Source organism: Canis lupus, chromosome 6, assembly GCF_003254725.2.
Source record: "Canis lupus dingo isolate Sandy chromosome 6, ASM325472v2, whole genome shotgun sequence".
NCBI classification, from domain to species: domain Eukaryota; kingdom Metazoa; phylum Chordata; class Mammalia; order Carnivora; family Canidae; genus Canis; species Canis lupus.
In genome coordinates this window covers 74,585,850-74,611,774 of record NC_064248.1, presented here as the reverse complement: position 1 = coordinate 74,611,774, position 25,925 = coordinate 74,585,850, and the positions used below count along the sequence as shown (strand labels likewise).

The following is a 25,925-nucleotide window of genomic DNA, read 5'->3' as shown; positions in this document are numbered from 1 at the left end:
AATTGGCAGGAAGATATTTTCTTCAGAGTAATAGCCTAATAGAGAATTGGGACAGGGAATTCAGACGTCAGTTGTCTAATGTGGGGCGGGGGTAGATCTAGGCATGAAGCACTGGCTCGCACAGCTTCACAAGTGTGCTCGCAGTGAACAGAAGTGGGTCCGTAGGAGTGTTCCCACTGGTGAGAGTCCTCTGTTTTTCTGGTTTATCTGGGGAAGACTGAGAGGAGGAGGATGCTCCTATGAACATGCCATTCGTGCCAAACCGGGAGGATGCGGGTATATCGACTACATTTTTCTTTCTTCTCCACATCATCTCAGTTTTATTTTTTCTTTAATACAGTAGTCATAGGATCAAGGCTTCAATTAAAAATATTGGAAGCAGGGGTGATTCCTAAGCAAGAAATTGTATTTTTAAACCTGTATGTCAGAACTCCTAAGAGCCTGAGGGGGTGGGTTTTTCCTTCACCTCATCTGGCAAAATTAAGGGCCAACAATGAATGTGGCTCTCCTGCCTGCTGGTAGAAGTAGTCTCCTAGTTCTGCACCTATATCTAGTTCTGTAACTCATCTGCATGGATGAGAGCAGACTGAGGGGGAAGCACTTGCTAGGCTGGTCCTGCTGCCTGCAGTCAGACTAGCACAGCGGCTGAACCTAGCATTCCTCCCAAGGGTGGAAAAATTTGAGTGTAAATGAGGAGAAGAAGGAATGGTAGCTGAGGATAAAGAAATGAATAAATGGGTTATTTAATGAGGGAAATCGAATACATTAACACTCTAAAAGAAGCCCAGAGCAAAAGATGATATTGTCTCTTAGCTCAATTATACCAGATGCTTGAAAGATGAAGTCATATGTCGCTGAGACCACTCCTGCTTTTGGAACCTGGCAAGTTTGAATAGAAGCCCAAAAACCTGAAAGGCCTTGCCCTGGGAGACATGTTCATACAATATGGTGATGGACTGGACTAATTATTAATGACTGAGCGGAATTCTGTTAATGGGACATTATCTTTTGTCTTTTATGATGTTTTTGCTACAAGGGGTCATGACCTGTGATCAGGAGGTTGGACTATGACATAATAATAAATCTATGTTTGGTCTTTGCCCCAGTCTGTTCTGGACACAGATCTTCTAAGACCCTTGGGATCTCTGGAGTGTTAAGGGTATCTTTTTTTTTTTTTTTTTTTTAAGATTTTTAAACTTATTTTAGGAGACAGCATGGGGGGGGGGGGCAAAGTGAGAGGGAGAGAGAAACCCGAGGAGGCTCTGCTGAGTGCAGAGCCTGATGGGGGCGCTCAGTCTCATGACCCTGAGATCATGACCTCCAGAATCAAGAGTTGGAGGCTCAACTGACTGCCACCCAGGTGCCCCAAGGGTGTCTTTTTGTATATTAATGAGATGCCTGGTAGCGGGGAGGAGGAGCCCCTAGACAGCCTCAGGATGGGGGCTGGTTTTCAGAAAGACCAAGGCTTGGTTAGAGGGTTAGAACTCTCAGTTCCATCCCCATCCTCTAGGGAGGGGAGAGGGGCTAAAGATTGAGTTAATAATCAATCATACCTATGCGATAAAACCTTCATAAAAGACCCTAACTGAAGGGGTTTGGCGAGCTACCAGACTAGTGAACACACATGCTGGAATGGTGGCATACTTCAACTCCACTGGGACAGAAGCTTCTGCACACAGGACCTCTTCGCCCTTGTTCTGTGTGCCTCTATCTGGCTGTTTGTCTATATCCTCTATCACATCCTTTATTACATAATAAATTGGCAACTATAAGTACATGTATTCCTGAGTCTGTGAGCCATTCTGGGAAATGTTGAACCCGAAGAGGGGCCTTGGAAACTCTTGATGAATAGCCAGTTGGTCAGAAGTATGGGAGGCCTGGCTTTATGACTGACTTTTGAAGCGGGATCCCTCTTGTGGAACTGAGCCCTTAACTTAAGATGCTAATTCCAGGTGGTCAGTTAGCCTGGAATTGAACTCTAGGACACCCCATCGGTGCTGGAGAATGGCTCAGCATAGAAAAATCCCACAGAGCTTTGATTCCTTCCATTCAACTGTCTCTCCAGATTTTACAGTTGGGAGTTGGCGCTGAGACCTCATTTCTTTAATAAGAAAATCCAAAAAAAAAAAAAAAAAAAAGAAAATCCAAGAAAAGTTGATTTTTAATTTGTTCAGCTTTTTTCTTATTATAAGGATAGGAGTGACATTCAAGCTCTTTACATGTCGGAGCTGAAACCGAAGTCCATACCTAGTTAATTTCGTCTCTTGTGCCTTCTGAGTTTTATACTAAAGTTTGTGTTAGGCTCTAATGCGGATGACTGTAGGGTTGCCTGGGCTCCTGGTTATACCAGTTGTAAAAAAGTTAAGCCCTGTAACTTATTTCAGCACCCGTTTTCAATCTTACACGTTTCTCGGTTGGGATGGAAATCAAGTAATCCCCCCGTTGCTATGACATCCTTGGGAATAATTAAAGACCTCCCTGACAAGGGCAGTTGTATTTGGCTCCTGCATGGATTCAGTTTTGTTACTGGAAAACCATACATTACTTTTTCCTTTCTCTCCTTTCTCAGTATCTCTTGTCTTTCAGTATTTGTGTTTATTTTTGTTGTTTCTCTCGAAACTCCTACTAAGGTTACTAGAATATGTTCTGTTGTGAATATTAAGTTCTGTGTGGCCATGTAACCTAACTATCAGAAACAAGATTTGAGAATACTCCTCTCAACATAACTTTCTTAGTCTCTTTGGGTTTCTGTAGCAGAATTTGGTGGTCTGAGTGGAATTTATTTCTTACATTTCTGGAGGCTGGGAAGTCCAAGATCATGCTGGCAGATTTGTCTGGTAAGAGCCTCCCTCTTGGTGCAAAGAAAGACTTCTTCTCTCTCTGTCCTCACATGATGGAAGGGGCCAGGAGCTTTCTGGGGTCTCTTTTATATGGACTCTCTTCATGAAAGGGCTCAGTCTCATTCATGATGGCTCTGCTCTCATGATCTACTCACCTCCCAGAGGCCCCATCTCTAAATACCACCAAACTGGGGATTAGGTCTCAACAAATGAATTTTGGGGAACACAAACATTCAGTCAATAGCATTCTGTCCCCCCCTCCATTGATGTCCTCACACATAGAAAACATGTAGGGGCTAAGGGGGGGCTCCCAAAATATGCCACTTGGGCATATTATTTTTTTAAATGTTACTTAAGAAACAATAGTGCAAGGACCTCAGGCCCTCCCTCTGTCCCCCTAAAAGCAGGAAACAAATATTCTATGTGAAACATATCCTCCCTATGATAAGAAATAAAAATTTTCTTTTTTAAGAAAAAAACCTGATTTTTATCACTAAGTAGTGACTTTAAAATTTAAAAAAATTTGCAGAAATAAAGCTTGTTACTTTTTACTAATCTGCACTATCTCAGCCCAACTTCTGCTTAGAATTCCTTACTAATTAAAGCTCCCACACATGTTTCCCTTATCCTGCAAATTCCTTACAAATTTGTTGTCTTTTTATCTAAAATATATAACTACCTGCCTTGGTCATTTCTTTAGGTCTCAATTTTATCAGTGGGCCTCTGTGTGCATCTAATAAAACTTTGGTTTTTTTCTCTTGTTACTCTGTATCACATAAATTTATTTCTTAGTCCAGCTGGAGGGCCTTGCAGGGAGAGAAGAATTTTTCCTTTCCTACATACACTTATTATGTCCCAACAGCCCCAGAAAGTCTTCACTTTTCCAGCACAGTTCTAAAATCCCAGTTCCAACGTCTCTTCTAAATATCATCTAAGTTAGATACGGATGAGACTCAAGATACCGTTCATCCTGAGGGAAACTCCTGTCCAGCTCTCAACCTGTTATGTCCTTTCCAAAATATAGCAGTGGGACAGGCATAGGACAGATATTTCCTTTCTAAAAGAGAGAACTATGAAAGAAAGAGGCAGCAGGTCCCAACTAGTCCAAACTTCAAGGCAAAATCCATGAGATTGTAGAGTAAGAATAATTAGCAAAAGAATAATCCTCTTTTGCTCGATGTTCAGCCCTCCCGGCCTCCAGGTCCCATTTTCTACACCCACTGGGGCAGGGGTCCCACTTGTGGCCCTCCCCACTCAGCTTTGGGCAGAGGTTATCTGTCCTGTTTAAAGCAAAGTGATGAGCCTCCCTTTTGAAGCCACACAGGCATCCCTGATGATCTCTGACTCACCTTCAGGGTCTTTACTCGTGCGTGTTCACAGCAGAGGAAGTTCTGCTATCCCATCCTATAAAATCCAAGCCCAGTACTTTTCTTCATTCCGTCCTTTTCTCCCCTCAGTTCTCCTGCCAGGGTGGCTGATTAAGTTTGTGGTTCACAGCTATACTGGTCTCCTGTTAATTGTTCATGGTCGCTTGGCCGCATCCTCAGTGCTCTCTTTATACCACGCTTTCTCTCTCTCTCTCTCTTTTTTTTTTTTTTTGCAAAGTGGATAGGCTGAGAATTTTCCAAGTCTTTAATTTCTAGTTTCTTTCGGTCAATAATTCCCTCTTCAAGTCCTTTCTCTCTTCTCACATTTACTACAAGCGGTCAGAAGGAACCAAACTGCACCTTTGCTGAGGAATTTCTTCAGCTAAATACCCGGTTTCATCGCTCATAAGTTGTGCCTCTCACAATACACTAGAATATGAACACAATTCAGCCAAGTTCTTTGTCGCTTCTTAACAAGGATCTCCATTGTCTGACACCATGTTCCTCACTTCTGAGACTTCAGAATGGCCTTCACTTGTCCCTAATTCTCCCAAGATTTTGTTCACCATAATTTAGTTACTCCCTAGGATGGAGGTTTTCTCTACAGCTTTCTTCTTTTTAAGCCTACCTCAAGGGGATTCCTGGGTGGCGCAGCGGTTTGGCGCCTGCCTTTTGCCCAGGGTGCGATCCTGGAGACCCGGGATCGAGTCCCATGTCGGGCTCCCGGTGAATGGAGCCTGCTTCTCCCTCTGCCTGTGTCTCTGCCTCTCTCTCTCTCTCTCTCTGTGACTATCATAAATAAATAAAAATTTAAAAAAAGCCTACCTCAAGATCACCATTAATGATCCATTTATGACAATGTAAGCTCTCTCTAGAATGCACCTCAAAACTCTTCCAGCCTCTGACCATTATCCCAGTTCCAAAGCCACTTCCACATTTGTAGGTTTTTGTTTTTTTTAATAGCAGTACCTCCACTTCTTAGTATCAATTTCTGTGACAATTAAGACCCTGTGTAGCCACAGAGCTTAATGATCAGGACCACGATTTGAGAATGCGCGTCTTAACATGACTGACTTACTTGTTCCAGAAAATGCTTATCTAGGAGGACATGACTTATAAACTAACTAGTAAGCAACTTCCCTGCTTCAGGACATTCCTAACTTGTCCGGGAAAATTGATGACTTACGTGGGCAAAGAGCTTGCTTATGTAACAAGAGCTTATTTATGAAGACTTGCTTTAGAACTCCTATCTCACTATGTCAGTCAGTCGTGGACTATTATTAATTAATTTGCCTAATCCTAATCAGTTCCTCACTTTGGAAGGCTTGCTGATTTGAACCTAGATCTCAAAATCATATATATCTATATCTTCTGTGTCCGTGTCTATACTTCTATTCTCCTCCGGCCGCCCCCTCCTGAGACCCACTGAGACTCTTATTTTGTTTCTTGTTGAGGTAGGTTTCATCAACTCAACTTCGCTTGGTCGGTGAGTTATTCTGATGGCCTTGGATCCTTTGTAGTATTAGAGTTTCTGAGGGAAGTATATTAATTAGACTTCACTGTAATTCTTAAAACATTGGATTCTCCTGAAAGATTAAATCAGATAGAAAAGAGTTCTGGGGGAAGAGTGGTTTCATTGCCTGCTTCTATGTGGCCAGATCCTTATTTTACCAGTTCCCATCATAACAAACCATTAATTCTGACACTTTCCTATGAATTAAGAATATTCTTATCTCAACTCTACAGGTGGGGAACTTGGCAGAGAGGCTAATTGACTTGCTCAAGATCACTATGTGAACCAATAGCCTGGCCGAGATATAGCCCGAGCCTCCTGACTCCCGGCCCGTGATCTGTGCACCAGATGTGCTATGCCATCACTCTGCTCTGCTGTCAATAAGCCACTGACCTCGTTTCCTTCTTAGTTGGCAGAAGTCTACCTTACGCACCAATATCATTTCTCTAGTTCATACCTGAATTGCTTCTATGCCTGGCCAACTTTGCAGTGTTACAATATTTTTAGAGTATGGCAGACGTACCATAAAATAATATATTTTTTAAAAATGACATAAGGAGAATTCTTAAAATATGCTGAGTCTTACAATGTATAGCTTTGCAGTAATAGAAAAAATTCAAATAGGTCTCAAAATTGAGCTTTTTTTTATAGGTAACTTCCATGTGGCCAACTATACACTGTACACTCTGAAAGGAAAATGAGGAAACTCATGTTGCTTTGTAGCGCCTCGAATAGCTAACAAATCATGTTGTAGTATAAATACAGTGTTCTTTGTGTAGGCTCACTTGATTTAGGCAGAACATCCTTGAATTATAACGTTCTATCCATCTCTATCTTGGCAATGTGTCTTCAAAAATGTCATAAATAGAGATGGTTTGTCTTGCAATGGATCCCGCTTTCTTTTCTTTTATATCCCCTTTTTTCATTTATTGGAATTGTATCTACTGTGAAGCTACCATCATGATTTGCTTCTTTGCAGGCCAAACTCTATCAAGTAGACTTGTTATTAAGGTCTATCCAGGGCTTGCTTGTTCCCACTCACCTTGGAAGACATGAAGATGTAATAAACCTCATCGTAAAGAAGTTTCTGAGGCTTTGTGAGGGGTGATTAGAAAGAGCTCTCAGGGAGCCAGAGGTGAGTTTACTCAACTAAAAAGAGAAGAAGAGAAGCTCCTAGGAAACCTGAGTAATGGTTCCCAGATAACACAATGAGTGGTGCCCTCTTTACCCAGAACTTTTTTTTTTTTTTTAAAGGTTTTATTTATTCATGAGAGACCCAGGGAGAGAGGCAGAGACACAGGCAGAGGGAGAAGCAGGCTCCCTGAGGGAAGCCCGATGTGGGACTCGATCCCAGGACCCCGGGATCACGCCCTGGGCTGAAGGCAGATGCTCAACCACTGAGCCCCCCTGGCTCCCTACCCAGAATTTAATTAGAACATGAGCATATATGACTTGATGCAGAATTCCTGGAATTTCAAAGGCCTGACCCCTAATATTTTAAAGGGGAACACCATGTTTTCCCCCAATCTCTGGTTCAGCATTGTGTGAAAAACTTTGTTTGGAAAAGTTTTTATTGTTTATTTAAGGAAGGCAGATAAAACTCTTGGTCTGTATATATATAAATCAGAGATATATGTGTGTGTGTGTGTATATATATATATGAATCAGAGATAATATATATGTATGTATGTGAATCAGAGATAATCTCTGGATGAAGAGATTTAGATGGCAGCTGTAGGAATAAGGGATAGGTAAGAAATGCTCTTGAAAATAAATCCATAGGAACAGTTCCAATATTAGGCAAAAGGAAGAAAGTAAACAAAGTGTCCGTGTTGAGCTAAGCACCCATGTGCCTTATAGGGATATAAAGATGATAAAGGCACAGTTTCTGCCTCGAATCTAGGTGAATAGGGAATACATTTATATAAACAGGCCACCATAAGAACAGCTAAATGTAGAAACAGGATACAACTAAGCTAAGGAGGACTTTCTAGGGAAAGTAATGTCTGAGCATGCATCTTAATAACTCATCTCTGGTATTTCAAATGCATATTATTTTGCTAGGGCTGCTATAACTAAGTACAACATCCCAGGTCTTAAATAATGGGCATTATTTAATGTCTTAAATAATAGACATTAATTTTTACATGGTTCTGAAAACTAGAAGTCCGAGATCAAGATGTCTCGGAGGTCTGGGTTTCTCCCAAGGCCTTTTTCCTTGACTTTCAGCTGGTTGCCTACTTGCTGTGTCCTCACATGATCTTGGTGCTCTCCTGTCCCTGACGTCTCTCTGTGTGTCCAATTTCCTCTTATAAGGACACTAGTCAGATTGGTTTAGGGCCCACCCATATGACCTCATTGAACCTTAATTACCTTTTTAAAGACCCTATCTCCAAATATAGTCGCACTCTGAATATTGGGGGTTGAGGCATCAACATATGAATTTTAGGGCAACACAATTCAGTCTAGAACAAAATGTTACAGATCTCAAAAAGGCAGCGTATGCTCTTCCTTTCCATCTTACTTAGCTTTATTTTCTCCTTCTTAAGTGAGAAGTTATGTAGCATAACGACTAAGAGCGCAGGCACCGGAGGAGCATGGGCACCACTCAAATCCAGGCTTGGCAGTGCCACTTATTCTATGTGTAACCAAAGACAACTTGCTTGACTTCTCTGTATTGTGGCTTCCTTGCAGGTGAAATGAAGATGTTCCTAACTACCCCATTGGGTTGCTGTGAAGTTTAAATGGATGAATAATATAATATACTCAGTAGTGCGTGGCACATAATAAACACTCAATAAGTATAAAGTATAAAGGATAGCAATCATTTCTGGGTATAAGATTGTACAATATGATAGACATACCAGTGCTCATAAATAAAAAAATTATATTCTTCGGAGCCATATCTCATTTTTCATCAAATGTCATAATGAGACAGAAAAATGTATAAGCTTAAGGTGACTATCCCAGCTACAATTTGTGTCACTTACTATTCACATATTCACATGCAGCATACATCTGTTTGATCATCTGTGTTTCTAAAATAATTCTAGTGAGATTTCAGACACCTAATATTGTTATTAATAAAAACTCCATGTGTCTTTTTCATTTGTGTGGGTGATAATTTCATACTTTAGTTTGCTGTGCTAAAATCACCCTTAATCTAGTCTTTGGTGTATTTTTGGTTTCTGTGTTAGCCCATGCATTTTTTCTTTATAAAGACATTGCTGTCATTTTCTCCCTCGAATTCACAAACTCTAAATAATAGCAAGTACGGAAATAAAAGTTTTAAATGATAATTATCATGTGTTGTGCTTTCATAGACAGCACCTGTCACCAATAACTACCAATGAACTGCTTTCGGGCACCAACACACTTACCCAAAGGGATATCTCTGTAGCACTTTGGTTTTTTATTAACTCACATATAGCATTTGCTCTCTTCCTGGCCCTTCTCTAAACGCTTTACATATATTAAACCATTTAGGCTCACAACAGCTCTAGAAAGTGGATGCCATTATCCCCAATTTGTAGGTGAGGAGACTGAGATACGAAGTGAATAGTCAGGCCCAGGTCATCGTGGTCGGATTTTCATTCTGGGAACCTCTTTGCTCTTTGGGTGTAGAGCACACTAATCATTTCCCATCTTTCTGCCCACTCCGTCTTCATATCCTTTATTCGAGCTTCCTCTTGAGATGCGGTGGTTCTTGAATATTGGAGTTTCCCAGGGTTCTGTTCTTGAAATGTTTGTTTTCTACCTCTAAAGCCTCTCTCCCTTATGTCTGCTAGGGCTCATCTACAATCTAAATAGAAATGAATCTTACATCTGTATCTCCAGAGCCACCTTCTCCCTGAGCTGAAGACATTTCCAACCACCTACGAGGCATCTTCGCCTCGGATGCTGAGCACATACAACACTGAACTCCCCATCTGCCTCACTCTCCCCAAGTCGCTGCACTTCCAGTCTCTAAGCCCAACCATGGATTCTCCAGGCTCTTTCTTCTCCCATGGTCTGATCTGGCACTCATTTCTCTTGCTTCTGGCCTCTAGTGGCTCTGTACAATTGCCCCTGAAGTCTAATCTCACTATTATTGCTCTAGGTTAGCATCTGTGGGAAGGTGCTCATTTTCTTTTGTCTTATCATCCATTAATGATTTTCCCTTGCTTCAAGTTACTGTTTGAACAGGGTGCTGGTCGCTTATACCAGCTTTCTCTGCAGTTTGAGATCTTTCAGTCATTACTGTTATTTCACCAATATCCCAGGCCTGAGCTGGAATTTTGTCTCTTGAGCTAGCTTTCTGCCTTCTATTTGCTAGGAAAGAATCCAGTTCCTATTTTATCTCAGTAATATTCTTCTGTAAGAACAAGATGCTTTCAAGATCGAGCCTTTTTTTCAGAGTTTTAAAAAATAGTTTGTGTGCATGTGTGCATGTGTGTGTGTGTTTCCCTTAGCAATTACCATTGGCATAACTAGCACACAAAGAAATAAAGATCTTTTAAGAGAAACCTGGTGTATTTTTCTGTGGGCTAGTTCCCTGATCTAAAAAAATCTCTTTGGAGAGGTTATTAATTACATTGCACATTATATCTCACAGGGACTTTGCAGACTTCAAACTTGTCTCTCTCCTTCTGCTCTAATTTATCCTCTGTATAACCTTCCTAAAAATGGAAAAGCAAATCTATTGGCCACTGGATTAGGTGGAAATTGTTTCAGAATGGCTCGCGGGGCATTTGACAAAGTTGACTGAACATGACCTCTCCACCTCATCTCCCTCTCCTCTCAGTGCGCATCACAGCAACTGCTGGCCCTCCTTGTACACGCTTGTAGCTCCTTCCTCAACGTCATTTCCTCCTTCCATATCTGAAAACGCACACATTCTATTGAGGTCTGACCCTGACCTGACTCCTGGGCACTCTTAATGCAGCGTCTCTAACCACCTGCCATCGTGTTGCCCAGGACAACCCTGCCCTGCCACGATTCAAGGTCAGGACTCTTGTGTCTCATTTTCATCTGGCTCCTGGGCACGGACACTTTTCTTGTTCAACTCCCAACCTTTTGTTTATAAAAATCAGTGTAGATTCCATGACTTGGTTCTTCACTAATTTTTCAGTCGGGTTCCACTTCCGATTTTGTCCCTAAGCTTTGCCAGGCAACTACCCCACAGGATGAAGCTTTAACCCCAGATTCAGTCAGCTTTCAGGAAACTCCTATAAGTCCGATGTCCCTCAAAAGAGAGACCATACAGTCTGTTAAAAATCTTCCCATTCTTCTCAGGCCGCATTGGTCAAGATCTCCTTGGGGACGCCATGGTCATTCTGTATTGTAGTCATAGCTCCCGGAATACTTCAGACCACATTGTCGGGTGTGGGGAGTGAACCTGGCACTTCGATTGGGCCCTCTGTCGGATGCCATCAGTGTCGCTCCCAGAGTCCCTCGTATCCCTTTTATGACTCATGTGTATTCTTCCCCTGATGTCGTTGTGTCTTCACTTCCCTCGGCCTGAAATTCTTCTTTGGAGGACTGCCCTCAGACTATGGGGCTGCTTCTCCCGGAACCCCGGACAGCTGGAGGTGTGTGGGAATTAGAACTCTCGAGGGGGCTCTTAGCCAAAGACTGAAGAGACAGGAGCACTCTCCACCCTGAGACGTGGGCTAAAGCCTCTTCTATGGGACGTTGCCTGAACTCTTACTCTAGTTTTTCTCTTCCATGCACTGCTTGCCCTTCTCCCTTATTGGTTTCTCCCAGGAACACTTCCCCGATCATTCACTTATGCAGGACTCCTTGCCTCAGGATGGACTTCTGGGGATCTTGGCCTAAGACATCACTTAATCTCCCTTTCAAGTCTGTTTGGTTTGATTACAAAAAACATTTATCTAATTTAATTCTTTTTCTTTTTTTTTTAAGATTTGTATTTATTCATGAGGGACACACAGAGAGAGGCAGAAATACAGGCAGAGGGAGAAGCAGGCTCCATGCAGGGAGCTGGACAACGGGCTTGATCTCGGGCTTTTGGCATCACGACCTGAGCCAAAGGCAGGCGCTCAGCCACTGATCCACCCAGGCGTCCCTATCTAATTGAATTCTGAGTAAACCTTGAAACTTCAGATTTAATCTCAGCCAATTCAGAATTTCTGCCATCGGATCCCTTCTCCCTTCTCTTCAAGTTCTGGTTGAGTAGTCCTGGTTGTGGTGATGTTTTTGCAATGTCATGAGGGATCATGCCCATCTGCTCCCAGTTGTCAGAATCTGTCAGGGTGACATACTATCTTACTACCTATTTTAAGTGTCTGTTTCCATGTTTGTTCTCATTACTATGATTACAGCTTAATAATATCTAGGTTCCTATATTTTTGCTTTTTTCATTTTCAGCACTTAGAACACAGACACTAACTGTTGAGTGAAAAAAAATAACAATACAACACCTTTGTAAGGCAGGCATTATCATCTTAGCTTGACAGAGGATGTAAATAGGGCTTAGAGACATTACATAACTGAGGCCATGGAAGAGAACTGATTTATAGCAGAAGCAGAATTCGGGTGTTCTGATTCAGTATAAATATTTCTGCTCCACCCAATCTTGCCTTTTCCTCCATGTCCCACTAGAGGTCTCATGTCTGTGCCAATATGCCTGGTACTCAGGGGAAGGTCCTGGTTATGCTGATCTCAGCCATCAGGAAAACAAGTCACAAACATCTGCCTGTAGGCCTGTCAGAGAAGAGTCATTCCAAAACCTCTGCCATTTCTAGACATGGAAACCGGAATGTTCCTCCCAACTGGGCTTCCTCCTTGAGTATGAACATTGACTAACACCTTTCTTTCCTTCCTCGAGAAACTCTCCACAATCTTGGGGATTTCCTTGGAAACCCACCGGTCATAAGATCAAGCAACAATTTTGATATCATTTTTATTCATTTGACAAGCCTTCTGGGGGGGCACAGTGGGGGAGAGGTCCTGCCTTTCTGGAGAGGAAGTGTTGGGTCTTTGAGGAAGGTGCGTGTGTGTAGCTTAAATCAGAAAGAAAACCAAGTAATAATGGGCACAGCCCATGATGGCAGTGAGAGGAATGTACTCTAGGAACATCTGCTGTCAGGACGATGCTCTTACTTGATTGAATCACAGTGGATGAGAAACCTGGGCACTGCATTGTTTCTCCATCTCATCGGTTCTCACTCTTGGGAGTGCAAAGACTTAGATCCGGTTGTATTTGTAGAATTTAAAAGGCATCTCTGATACCTTCAGAGGAGCAGAGGTGCGTGACCTTTAGCTCCTGTGCTCGTGTGGGGGGCGCAGGGCCCTCCCGTGGTGGCATGCCGCCGTGCTGAGCTCTGTGGGTGCAGGATAGTGCCGCGCTGCTCCTACCTGCTGCCTGGGGGTGGGTGCGGGGAACCATCTACTCTGGAAGATGCGATTTAGTTAATATGCCACGCTCTGCCTCTCAGGCACTTGGGGGCACATCTTTTGTTATTCTGCTTATTTCTCCTGACAAGGGCATGATTTGGCAGTTTGTTAGGGAACAACATTACCATTTAGTGGAAGAGCACTTTCCGTTTTAAAACTTTTAACTTGAATTAATGTCATGTAGAGTATATTTGTTTTAACCTATTGGCTCTTAGCACTTAAACACCTTAGGCAAGATCCATCTATATGTACAGAACCTGAAATCATTTGCAATTTGGTAATGTGTCTCGCTGTAGCATTTTTGAATGTGATTATGAATTAAATACAGTAGTATCGTCTTATATTCCATTTTGGGATCTTAAAGTTGACATTTACTTTTGCAAATAAATTCCATGCAAAAACTGGCATAGTACTCTCTCCAGCTTGCACATTTATGGTATTTTAATCTTTTCATTTAAAACCCTGAATAGTAATTTGGGGACTTTTTTAAAAAAAATTTCTTGAGATATATTGGGAATGAAGAAACGCCTATATTAGGAGGTAGATTAAAAAGCTAAATAATAATTGGTATGTTTAGGAGTGCCTGCAAATAAAATTTCAGACTTAATGAAATTTGACCTCAGTTAAAGCTTCTTGCTGTGTGCCATCCTCACGATGGCCTTTTGCCTTTCCTGTCTTGCATGTGTCTTCTGTGCCTCTAGGAGTGTGGATCTCTTTGGCATCATCAAAAGCCATGATGACTCTTCCTTCTGAAATGATTGAGGACACTTTCTTGCTGGAGCCCAGGAGGGGCTGAGAGTGAGGATGTCCCTGAGTTCTCCAATTCTAGCTCAGCTTTGTCACTCCTGAGAGCTTCCGGCTATTGGCGAACCCTCCAAAAAACATTAAATTTACTTTGATGCAATGTAGTTTAAGCTCATATTGAAGGAAAAAATTGTTGCTTGATTAGCATGTCTCTGGCCTTGTCTTTTTAAAAAATTATTTATTTATTTATTTATTTATTTATTTATTTATTTATTTATTTATGAGAGAAAGATAACAACTGAGATAGTGAGAGAGAGCATGAGCATGGAGGGGAGGGAGAAGCAGCCTCTCCGCTGAGCAGGGGGCTGGATGCAGAGCTCCATCCCAGGACCCTGGGGTCATGACCTGAACCTAAGGCAGACGCTTAACTAACTGAGCCACCCAGGTACCCCTGGCTTTGTCTTTTCAGAAATAATAGATATCTGTGATTTTCCTGAAGTTCCAATAATTGCTTTCCTGCTCCATAATCTGATAGTAAACACTTTAGTTTTTATAGGCTATTTCTCTATGTTGCTTGGGAAATGACTTTGGAAACCAGGTTCAGAATTCCAGATTCAGGGACCAGTCTTGATTCATGCATGTAATAAATGTAACTGAGTGCCTACCATGGGACAAGAATCTCTTTAGGCACAGAGGAAACGGTGATGAACAAGGCAGACCAAGCTCAGACTTTCCTGAAGTGTATAGTCTGTTGGGGGTGGGAAGACAGCCAAAAAAACGTTCGCAAGGAAAGACGAAAAATATCAGGTTAAGTATTATGCGCAGTGGTAAAATGGCATGGTGTGATAGGGTGTGATTGGAGCTACTTTAGATGATCCTGGAGGCTTCGTCAAAGAGACAATATTTAAATGCTAGCTGAATAACAAACAGCCATGAGCAGTGTATAGTTTAGAAGGACAAGACTCCTGGCAGGGCCAAGTCCCTAAGGGCTAGAAGGAATATGTGCTGTTAGGCTAGAGGACCTATGGCAGCCAGGATAGCTGAAGAAGAGTTCTGGGTGAGAGGAAGAATGGAAGGAGCTGATATGAGAGAGGTAGGCAGAGGCCACGTCATCTAAGGCTTTGTAAGGCGTGTTAAGGAGCTTGGATTTTATTGTAAATCCATGGGAAGTCATCAGAGCTTTTTTTTTTTACAGGGTGGTGCTATTTTCAATTCATTACTTTGGCTGCTATATGGAAGGTCAAACGATGCTAAAACCTCACAAGAAGGAGACAGAGGAAGAGGGCTGGCTAATTAGCAGATGTTCTTTTTTTTAATATAAATTTATTTTTTATTGGTGTTCAATTTGCCAACATACAGCATAACACCTACTGCTCATCCCATCAAGTGCCCCCCTCAGTGCCCATCACCCAGTCACCCCCACCCCCCGCCCTCCTCCCCTTCCACCACCCCTAGTTCATTTCCCAGAGTTAGGAGTCTTTATGTTCTGTCTCCCTTTCTGATATTTCCCACTCATTTTTTCTCCTTTCCCTTTGTTCCCTTTCACTATTTTTTATATTCCCCAAATGAATGAGACCATATAATGTTTGTGCTTCTCCAGTTGACTTACTTCACTCAGCATAATACCCTCCAGTTCCATCCACGTCGAAGCAAATGGTGGGTATTTGTCGTTTCTATGGCTGAGGAATATTCCATTGTATACATAAACCACAGCTTCTTTATCCATGGTCTTTCGATGGACACCGAGGCTCCTTCCACAGTTTGGCTATTGTGGACATTGCTGCTAGAAACATCGGGGTGCAGGTGTCCCGGCATTTCATTGCATCTGTATCTTTGGGGTAAATCCCCAACAGTACAATTGCTGGGTCGTAGGGCAGATCTATTTTTAACTCTTTGAGGAACAACTTTATGGTCAACTAATATTCGACAAAGGAGGAAAGACTATCCACTGGAAAAAAGACAGTCTCTTCAATAAATGGTGCTGGGAAAATTGGACATCCACATGCAGAAGAATGAAACTAGACCACTCTCTTGCACCAGACACAAAGATAAACTCAAAATGGATGAAAGATCTAAATGTGAGACAAGATTCCATCAAAATCCTAGAGGAGAACACAGGCAACACCCTTTTTGAACTCAGCCACAGCAACTTCTTGCAAGATACATCCATGAAGGCAAGAGAAACAAAAGCAAAAATGAACTATTGGGACTTCATCAAGATAAGAAACTCCTGCACAGCAAAATAAACAGTCAATAAAACTAAAAGACAACCTACAGATGGGAGAAGATATTTGCAAATGACGTATCAGATAAAGGGCTAGTTTCCAAGATCTATAAAGAACTTATTAAACTCAACACCAAAGAAACAAACAATCCAATCATGAAATGGGCAAAGGGCATGAACAGAAATCTCGCAGATGTTCTCCCTTGGGGGTCTTCCTTTTCCTCTTTTTCTTGTGAGTTTGTAGGTGAAGTGACTTTTTGCACCCTCTCGTGCTTCCTGAAGCTTTACTTGAAATCTTACTTTAGAGATACCGCTTGGTTCCCAGCATCAATAGATTTAACAAATACCTAAGTATCATATCCTTTATACCAACTAGGGGAACCATGAAGGCAAAACATTTTAAGATGGGGGAATACTGGATATGGCCAGGTGACCGTGTTTACTAGATATAAGAAATTGGAGCTGCTGTGGGGTTGTGACATCGCTGAGTCCTGGAAGAAAACAGGTAATGAGAAGTTTACCTGGAGCTATCTGGATGCCAAAATTTTGTGGCTTAAGTAAGAAATTCTAAATAACTCCCCTGTTGGCCATCTGATTGAAGTTACTCACAAGGCTGGTGATAAGGACCATAAAACTATTGTTTGTGATGTTTTGAGTTCACATTTCAGTTTTTTCTTTCTTTCTTTCTTTCTTTCTTTCTTTCTTTCTTTCTTTCTCTCTCTCTCTCTCTCTCTCTCTCTCTCTCTCTCTCTCTTTCTTCTTTCTTTCTTTCTTTCTTTCTTTCTTTCTTTCTTTCTTTCTTTCTTTCTTTCTTTCTTTCTTTCTCCCTCCCTCCCTCCCTCCCTCCCTCCCTCCCTCCCTCCCTCCCTCCCTCCCTTCCTTCCTTCCTTCCTTCCTTCCTTCCTTCCTTCCTTCTTCTCCTCCTCCTCCTCCCCCCCCTCCTCCCCCTCCTCCTCCTCCTCCCCTCCCTCCTTCTTCTTTTTTTATAGTTCTTCCTCTGTGTCAGTGACTATGCCAGACTGAGATACTGCTGAGAACAAGGTCCTCAGGGTCCCAGGCCTTACACAACTTGCAGTCTAGAAGGCAAAAGCGTTTAGACACTTCACTGACTGTGAGTATGGGGAGTACTTACCAAGTCAAACATCAGTTCTAAATCTTTTCCTGCTTTTGAAAAATTACTGATACCTTAGGCCCCAAAGCTGACTAGGCTTTCTGGGTAAGGCCATGAGCATAGCAGTTTTGAAAACTCTCCAGATGGTTCTACTGTGCATGCAGGACTGAGCATCATTGTCCCATATCAGGGTTTCTCAGTCTCTGCGCTATTGACATCCGGGGTGATTTGTTGTAGGGCTGCTGCCCTGTCCGTGGTAGGGGATTCAGCAGTGTCCCTGGCCTCTAGGTGCTAATAGCACTTCCTGTAAGTTTTATTTATTTTTATTTATTTATTTTTTCCTGTAAGTTTTAATAAACAAAAATGTCTCCCCACACTGCCAAATGTCCTGAGTGGGGGGCAGAGTCCTTCTTTATACCCTCTGTTGAGAGCCACTGTTCACAGGCAGCAGGTCCTGGCTACTTCTTTGACCTACTCTCTGCCTTGGCGAGTCTGCTCCAGCAATGCCAGCTCCTGCATGTTCCTCAGACCCCATGCTCCTGTTCCGGGCCTTTGATGGCTTCCTCCAAACAACCACTTGAACTCCCGTGCTGTTTTTCAAGTCTGCTCAGTGCCCCCTCCTCAGGAAGATCTTCCCTTACTATCCTATCTCAGGTAGACATTTCCCCATCTCTTTGTCCTCTTACCCTGCTTTAGTTTGCTTCACAGAACTGATTTCTCCTTGACATTTTATTAGAAAACTTCTTTCGCCTACCCCTCCCCATAGCCCGTAAATTCCACAAGGGCTATTTAAGTGTCTGATGCATAATAAGTGTACAGTATTTGCTGATCTAATGAATGAATACGCGTTATAAAATAAGAAATGTAAGGTATTAAGGAGAGTTGTTGTCTTTGGAAAGCAATCCCAAATTGTTTGTTTCATCATCCCCTAAAATGATTAATTTTTTTTGGGGGGGGGGGGGAATTTGAACTCTTATATGGAGTAAAAGTTGCTTTCAAGTGAAGGTCGTATGTGCACACATACCCACACATATCCACATGCACACAGGTGTTTGACCACTGACAAGCAAATTAATGTGTTAAAATTTTACTCATTAAGAGGAAGCGATTACATTGCGAAACCTTAGCACTTTCTTTTTGACATTATTTCTATTTGCGATCGTTGCATCTCTTGTCTCACTGATTTATCTTTACCAGTACAAAATGTTCATTTATCTCCAGATTCTGTAATTGAACGAAGTTGTAAGCTCAAAGCCTGAGTTTTAGTCAAAATACTGCATTATGTACCTGCAGTGACCATTTGTAACAAAACGTAGCCAATACTGGTAGAGAAACGCCTACGTTTTAAAGGATAGGATCTTCCATGGGATAAGGAGGGTTTTGCCCTGTAAACTTTCAGAAAAAGCTTGACAATATGTTAGAGGTAAAATAGTATTTCACGCTTCAGACTATGATCTAAAGATATTACGGGAAGCAGGCGGGGACGGATGTAGCGTGGTGCCTGTTTTAGAAGCCCACTTTCCCACCCATCAGCGGTTAAGCCAGACCTGACTTCCAGCGTGGGTTAGGACCTGGCTAACCTTTGTAGGAACCCTTTATTCCTGCCATTGTCATGAACAGAGAATTCCCAAGAGAATCAAATGCAGTAAACTCCTCTGGAAGGGGGAGTATGAGGTTGGAAATGTGAGCATGGGCTTGTCTGGAGCCAACAAACTGCAGTAATGGGTCCTGGGTAATTGGGAGCACACTTGCTTGGGTCTTAGGAGCCAGGAGCCACCGACAGAGTAAAGTAGGAGCGTTCACTAATGTGTACTGCTGGCCTTTTATTAGCCAAGGACTTTACACGCATTATGCTATTGAATCTTTACAATTGTTGTTGACCCTATTTTGCAGGAAAAAAAATCATAGTTCAGAGAGGTGAAATAACTTGCTAATGTTTCAGAATTTAAACATCATGAAGGTCGGATTTGAATTCTGTTCTAAAAGGGCTAAAATTCATGCTCTTACTGCTATTACCATATTGCCTAGAAGAGAAAAAGTTGATACAAACTTTGATAACCTTGCAGTTTTGCGTTATTAATGCTTGCCTAACACTACATACTTTCATTAGGCTGAATGTAAAGAGTTAGAAGAGAATATAATGTAAAATAGGATGCATTTTTCTTTTTTATTTGACAAGAACAGCCTCCCCTTCAGAACTCTGGAGGTCACTGGGATAGGAATGTGCAAATTTTCTTGAGAGCCTAAGGTTACTTTTGGGGAGAGAAAACATTCCAAATCCCCAAACCGGCTTTCAGTGCCAGATTCAAGTGGATGTGCAAGAGTCTTTATTTACCCTGATAAAATAAATTTCTGGTGTTTATGAACCAGCTGGTCTGTTGTATGCTATTTTAGTAGCCCAAATAGACTACGACAGAGTTCAAGAGAAGATATGGATGGGAATGTAAGGTGTTTCCCTACATTTAGGTTACAGAATTTTAAATGATAAATTCAGCAATCAGAAAATGAATGATTAGTCACATTTTCCTCAATACCCTGGATAAGATCTGCCTTTGGGGCTATTATCAATGAGACATGGCAACAACCTTTGAAACAGCCATCGGAAGCCAATATTCACGGGTGGCACAATGAATGATTGTGCTATTATATAAATAATGATGCAACCAGCATTAAACAAATGGTATTAAAGAACCTCAGAGGCAAGAAGATCTATCATGTTTCCATACAACAGGTTTCAAAGAGCCATCGCATTGTGAGTAATAACGGCACTGCTACATTTTTCTCTTTGCAAGGGATACAAAATTAAGCAGAAATCGAGGATTTGACGATAAAGAACACAAACAGCTGGTTTCAGGATCTGAACAAAAAGAGATGGTGGTCGGACACTATAACGAACCTTCCCAGGCACTGATTAAAAAATAAAATATATAAATATTTCTTCTCTACTCACTATTCTGGATCTTTATTCAGGTACCTCACCATAGCTTACATGGGCTTGTGAATTTTTAAATACATTTTAAAGTCAAATTGTTTATATTGTCTATAATTTTTCCCCCCTTGGAGATCCTGCGTGACCTAGGTCTTCCCTGACGTTAGCAGAGGAGAGTAAAGGCATGGCAGGATGTCTCCCTTGTAAGGACCCTAAATGTAGCCTTCAAGTCATGAAGCAAGTGCCTCTGGAGGAAATTAATATGTGTATCTCATTGGCAGGCTGAAGAAGTTGTCCAAAAAAGCGGAAACTCCCCAGAACATTAATCAAGGAAAAATGAACAGCAAACATTTTGTGCCAGTAAGAAAGTGTAGCATCAGCATGAGCATGGGATACCTCCAAGTGCTAAGCTTTCATACCAGGGAGGGCCACCGTACAATAATACGCCCAGCTCTTGATTACTTTTCCTAATGAGAGTGAAGCACAGCATGGAAAAGTGACAACTTGAGATAATTCAAAGTGTCACATTAGCTTTGAGTTTCAATCTCTTCTATAACCAGTCTTCATAAAAAACTGCTAATGAGTAGTAAATTGGACTGATTTGAGTTTTAGTTCAATTTGCTTCTTGTGCTAATCTTTTGAGAGAGGGTGTAAGACAGCGAGACGTCAGAGATGGCACTAGAGCCAGGATCATGCGAGCCAAAGCCAAGTGACCTGGGCTCGAGGGTCCGTTCTGCAGTCAACAAGCTGTGTGGCTCTGGGCAAGGAAGGTGAGGACATCAGCTGTTCGTGAACATCGGTCAGGTGCCATGCACCATGCTGGATCTGGAGGAGAGGGTGATGAGGGCGCAGCTGGGGTCCCCAGGCGCTCACAGCCCCCTGGTGGAGACGACGCGTGAAAGGGGGAGTGGAGCCCCTTCCGAGGCATCTCACAGGGTCATGAGCAATGGGCCCTGGGAATTCGGACTACAATGTGATCAACAATGAGAAGATCGGGATCCCTGGGTGACGCAGCGGTTTGGCGCCTGCCTTTGACCCAGGATCGAATCCCATGTCAGGCTCCCGGTGCTTGGAGCCTGCTTCTCCCTCTGCCTATGTCTCTGCCTCTCTCTCTCCCTATGTGACTATCATAAATAAATAAAAATTAAAAAAAAATACCTTTAAAAAAAAAAAAAAAAACAATGAGAAGATCCACAAGGACACATGATAGTGCTGCCCGGTGCTAAACACGGTGACTGGTAATTAAAATACGTAATTTCAGCGTTTTAGGATGTACGCTGAAAAGAGTCGAAAGAGACCAGAGAAATGAACTTCAGTAATATATTTCCAATATCCCTAAAATATTATTTCAGCAGATAAAAGATACGGAGTCATTAAAAAGATAGTTCACGCTCCTTTTTTTCCGCTCAAGTGTTGGAGGAAGGTCAGTGTTTGTTTCACCCTGACGGCGCGCGCCCATTGGGACGAGCCGCGGTGCAAGTACTCAGTGGCCACCAGCGGCTCGTGGCCTGAACCGTGTAGTAGTAAGTCTGCATTTATGTCCAAGAAGACTATTTATGTCCAAAGCATCGGCGCACCATTCAGGGAGGGATTTCTAGCCTAACCTAAGGACCCGGGAAAAAGCCCCATGGGATTTAAGTCTTTACGACAGTGGTTTTAATATACGAGTTCACCCACGGACACTGACCGGGCACGTAAGAATCTTGTAGGAAACTTATATATATATATAAAAAAAGGATTCCTAGATCTCTGAGGCTCTGAATCACGAGGGCCGGGCTCAGCCTAGGAATCCGGATTCTCTAAGAGATCTCTGAGCATCACCAAGCAGGTGGCGGGCCGGGAGGTCCGGGCCACAAGCCCAGGAGGCGCCTGCCACGGTGGACCAGGTCGTGGGACTTTAGGTGGCACCAGCAGGAGGATCTTCCCCTGGGGAGCCAGCCGGAGAGTAAATAAATGCCTCTTTGGAAGCGCCCTCCCTTGGGATGTGGGTCGGCCGGGTCGGGGCCGCTGGGCCTTCTCTGCAGCCGCCCCCTGGCTCGGCCGCGGCCGTGGGCGCGGGGCTCCAGGAGCTGTGCCGGCTCACTCTCCTCCTCTCGTTTGCACTTATTTTTTCATTGTTTTTAGCTGTTCATCCGATGTCTTTCAAACGAGCCGTCTCAAAGCTGCCCATGTGGTCCTCGTGGGGGACGTTAAAAGCCTTTCATGGGCTCCCCTCCGCATCCACTGAAGCGGGCAGCGGGGGTCGGGGCCTCGCACCTGCTGCCCCGCAGGCTCAGTGGGTGTCGGGTCAGCTCGCAGAGCCAGCCTTGGCACCCCGGGGTCCCCGCCTGCCGCATCTTCCTGTCCCATCACCCCACTTGTGATCTCAGCTGGCCTCCTGGCTTTATTTCTTTTCTTTTTGTTATTATTATTGCGTATGTATTTTAGTGGGGGGGGGAGGAAGAAGGGGGGAGGGTGGGAGCAGGCCCACGCCGGCCCGGACCCCTGCGCCTGGCTGCCCCTCAGCGGGCCCTGGAGCGGGCAGAGGCAGTGGGTCTAACATGTCTGACCACCCACCCCCCCCGTTTCTAGATGGGTTCCCCTGTGCCTGACCCACCTGGGTCACCAGCAGCTCCGGGCCCCGCTGGACACCCGCGCCGCCTCGGGCCAGGGTCCCCGGCCACCTGTCGCCTGCACTCTCCACTGGCTCTCACATGATCTTCTCGGCTTCTGGTTCCCCCGACTGTTCCCCCATTAGCCAGGAGACCCTTTAAGGCCGGGTTCAGGATCGCCCTCCTGCTCTGCCCGCGTGGGACGGTGGCCCTTCCTGAGTGCAGCCGTCGGGGCGGCACCCGCGGACACCTGCAGGACCCCGAGGCCTCACCTGTGCCCTGCTCAGCACCGCCCTGCCTCCGGCACGGGCCCTTCCCCGCAGTCCTTGGGCCCCGAACCCAGGGCGAGGCCCTTGATGTCCAGAGGGGCCGAACCCCCAGCAGGTGCCGAGGCTGCAGAGGCGGCTGGAGCCCCGGGCCTCAGGGCACCGGGGGCTGATCCTGGATCTGTGGGGGCCCCGGGGACTGGGCCCAGCCTGCTGCCAGCCCAGGGAGGCCGTGAGCCCCTTCACCCCACCGCGAGGGTGCCCTCTGGGCCCGGGCAGGAGAGGACATGAGGGACTGTCCTGGCCGGGCCTTCAGGATGTCGTGTCCTACTCTGTGCTATCCCCAGGGCCCTCGGGCCCGCGAGGGTGTCCTCATTCACTGACACTTGGTCCAGTCGCTGTTGGTAGCAGAGGCCGAGCTTTGGAAAGTCCTGTGTCACCGTCTCGCTGATGCCACTCGCTGTTCACGCTCTTCCAACAATACCATTCGAACTTCTGAGCAAACTTACTAGTCTTTTTTTTTTCTTTGTTTTTTTTTTTTTTTTTCAGTCTTGACAGAATGAAACCCTAATGGCAGAAAAATAGTTGGACACGGTGGCTATTCTGGGTAAAAAGTTGCCTCCTTTATGCTCTTTTATATCTCACCCACAGCTGGCGGAGTGAGGACATTGTCTGCTGGAAAGGAGTCCTCAAAACTCCTGAAGAAGGTTGGAGTCACTGCCGGCACGTAAAGCGCGCTGGGCATCTACACCGGCAGCGATCTCATGGCTCGACCAAAGTCATCTCCGAGAGCCCCTAGTGCTACATAGAGGGTCGATGTTGCACTAAACCTGACCCGCTTTTTGACTGTGACACGTGGACATCCCTCTTCTTCGTTTGGCCCAGTTGCCCCCCGAGTGATGGATATATTCTGAACATGACGACGAGGAGCAGATGACAATCATGACTGGGGCTTCTCCTTTCTCCTTTGGCTTATCGACTGTGGAGCATCTCACAGGGGTGGCAGCTCCTGCCTTCCCTACCTACTGTCACTCCCCATATGCCCCTTTCTTGTAGATCAGCCCTACTGAATTTTCAGCCCGGTTCTGACCGGGTCGTCCAATACAAACAACCTCAGGTTTACTGAAAGGTAGGATCTAGGATTAATCATCGTCTTGGTCCATTTGAGAAGGTTCAGGGATTTGAACTCCAGGGACTCTCACAACTTCAACGTTTGGTATTGGGAAAGAGAAGTCTGCATACGAGTGAGCCCAGTTTAAGCTCTTGACAAAGAAGGAGGCTTAGTAAGGGAACTCTTTCTTGAAGACTTACCAGGGACATAAGCTGGAGAGAGGACTTTCAAGGAATTGAATCTTAATCCTTATGTGCTTGTTTCTTTTAAGCTAACACAATTTTTTCCAGGACCATGTAGACAAATTTTCGTTTAATGAGTAAAATCAAAGTAACCATCATAATTGCCTCTGAGAGAAAAAAAAAGTTTTGCTCAGGTAATGTGTGTTATCATTCGAAAACCTTTCCCTATGTGTTCTTCTTCTTCAATACAGTGGCTTCTGCGACTATAGACTTTTAGCTTGAAGATCCCTTTTTTTTAATTTTTTTTTATTGGAGTTCAATTTGCCAACATATAGCATAACACCCAGTGCTCATCCCGCCAAGTGCCCCCCTCATTGCCCATCACCCAGTCACCCCAACTCCCCGCCCACTTCCCCTTCCAGCACCCCTTGTTCATTTCCCAGAGTTTGAAGATCCTTTGGAAAGAGAATAGAAAGGTACGTTATGATATAGAGGAGGTGTCTGCAAGACAGGAATGAGGAGAAAAAATAAAGGCCCTTTAGTTCTCTGAGGAAAGGGATAGATGGAAGATAAGAGAGAACAGATCAGATATTAATCATTTCTACCCATGTACCCCACCGGCCTCGCCCAGGTCATCCTTAAAAGGTAGAGGCCAGGTGTGTAAACATAAAATGTAGAATTTGTGGAAGAAATGGAAATAAGAGCTTGTGCCCCACTTCCTCTTTGAGTTTCTAGAAATAAACCATCTAACAGGATCATCAGCATTAGCACGGTGTTTGCATGGGTGCCGGGCTCAGGAGAATGGTTGTGTGCTTCATTTAGGTAGAGAGAAATCTGGCTACAGAAGTTTCCCTGAGCTCCCATAAAGAAAGGACGCAGAATGTCCGTGTATAATCAGAAGAGATGACATGGAGACAGCTAAGAGGAGAGAGCCAGAAGGCCTACTTTGGGTCGAGGCCACATGGAGAATGTAGCTGAGATTTTAGATAATCCGAACTATGAATGGAAGCCAGAATAGGCCAAGACATCAGAGTGGGCCTGGAGATTTCCCAGTCATGCCAAGAAAATAGCCAACTTTCACCAGCCATAAATTTCAGTAGCACCTACTAGAGGGATGTAAATAATGGTAAGGGGCAATGAACATTTTTAAGGAAGCCAACAAGATTCTGGAGGAAAGAACAAGGGACAGCTCTCTGATTTAGGGATCCTTCTTCCCTGTGCCATTAGGACATTTACGATTTTGAGATATTATTTATATCCACAGGAGATGTTGGCTTGGAGAAAGAAAGACGGAAGAAACCTTGGAAGATTTTGCAAGTACCCCAAGAGCTCACATTAATCTGGTCATTTAATGTGAACGTGATTGAGTTATTTGACGTGATAAGTTTAAATTTTCCCACCATCCAGTAAAATTGGGAACTTGAGAGCAAGATAAGGTCAGTCATAGAAAATAAAGAACTCATATTTTTCACGTAACTGGGTTTATAATATGTTAATTACTAGCCCCTATAATGAAATTAAATCATAAGCTCGTAATGCATGAAATGTGACAGGGTGCGTCTCCTCCAAGGTCCTTCTCCATCAAATCCCGCTTATCACCGGGTCTCGAAATATGTGCTTTATGTGATTTGGAGAGAGAGCCCTAATTC

At 43.7% G+C, this 25,925-nt stretch overlaps 3 long non-coding RNA genes across 11 annotated transcripts in view; all 3 read left to right on the top strand.

The window, feature by feature from the left end:
* The window catches only part of LOC112641063 (uncharacterized), a 159,070-nt gene that overhangs the window by 51,247 nt on the left and 81,898 nt on the right, over positions 1 to 25,925 (top strand). The gene's annotated exons all lie outside the window — the stretch shown is intronic.
* Positions 11,057 to 14,066, top strand: LOC118355048 (uncharacterized). The gene is made up of 2 exons (XR_004816688.2): positions 11,057 to 11,290; positions 13,820 to 14,066. It is a non-coding gene; the product is annotated as an uncharacterized LOC118355048 (long non-coding RNA).
* Positions 17,046 to 24,474, top strand: LOC125755335 (uncharacterized). Its single transcript, XR_007411610.1, has 2 exons — positions 17,046 to 17,197; positions 23,635 to 24,474. It is a non-coding gene; the product is annotated as an uncharacterized LOC125755335 (long non-coding RNA).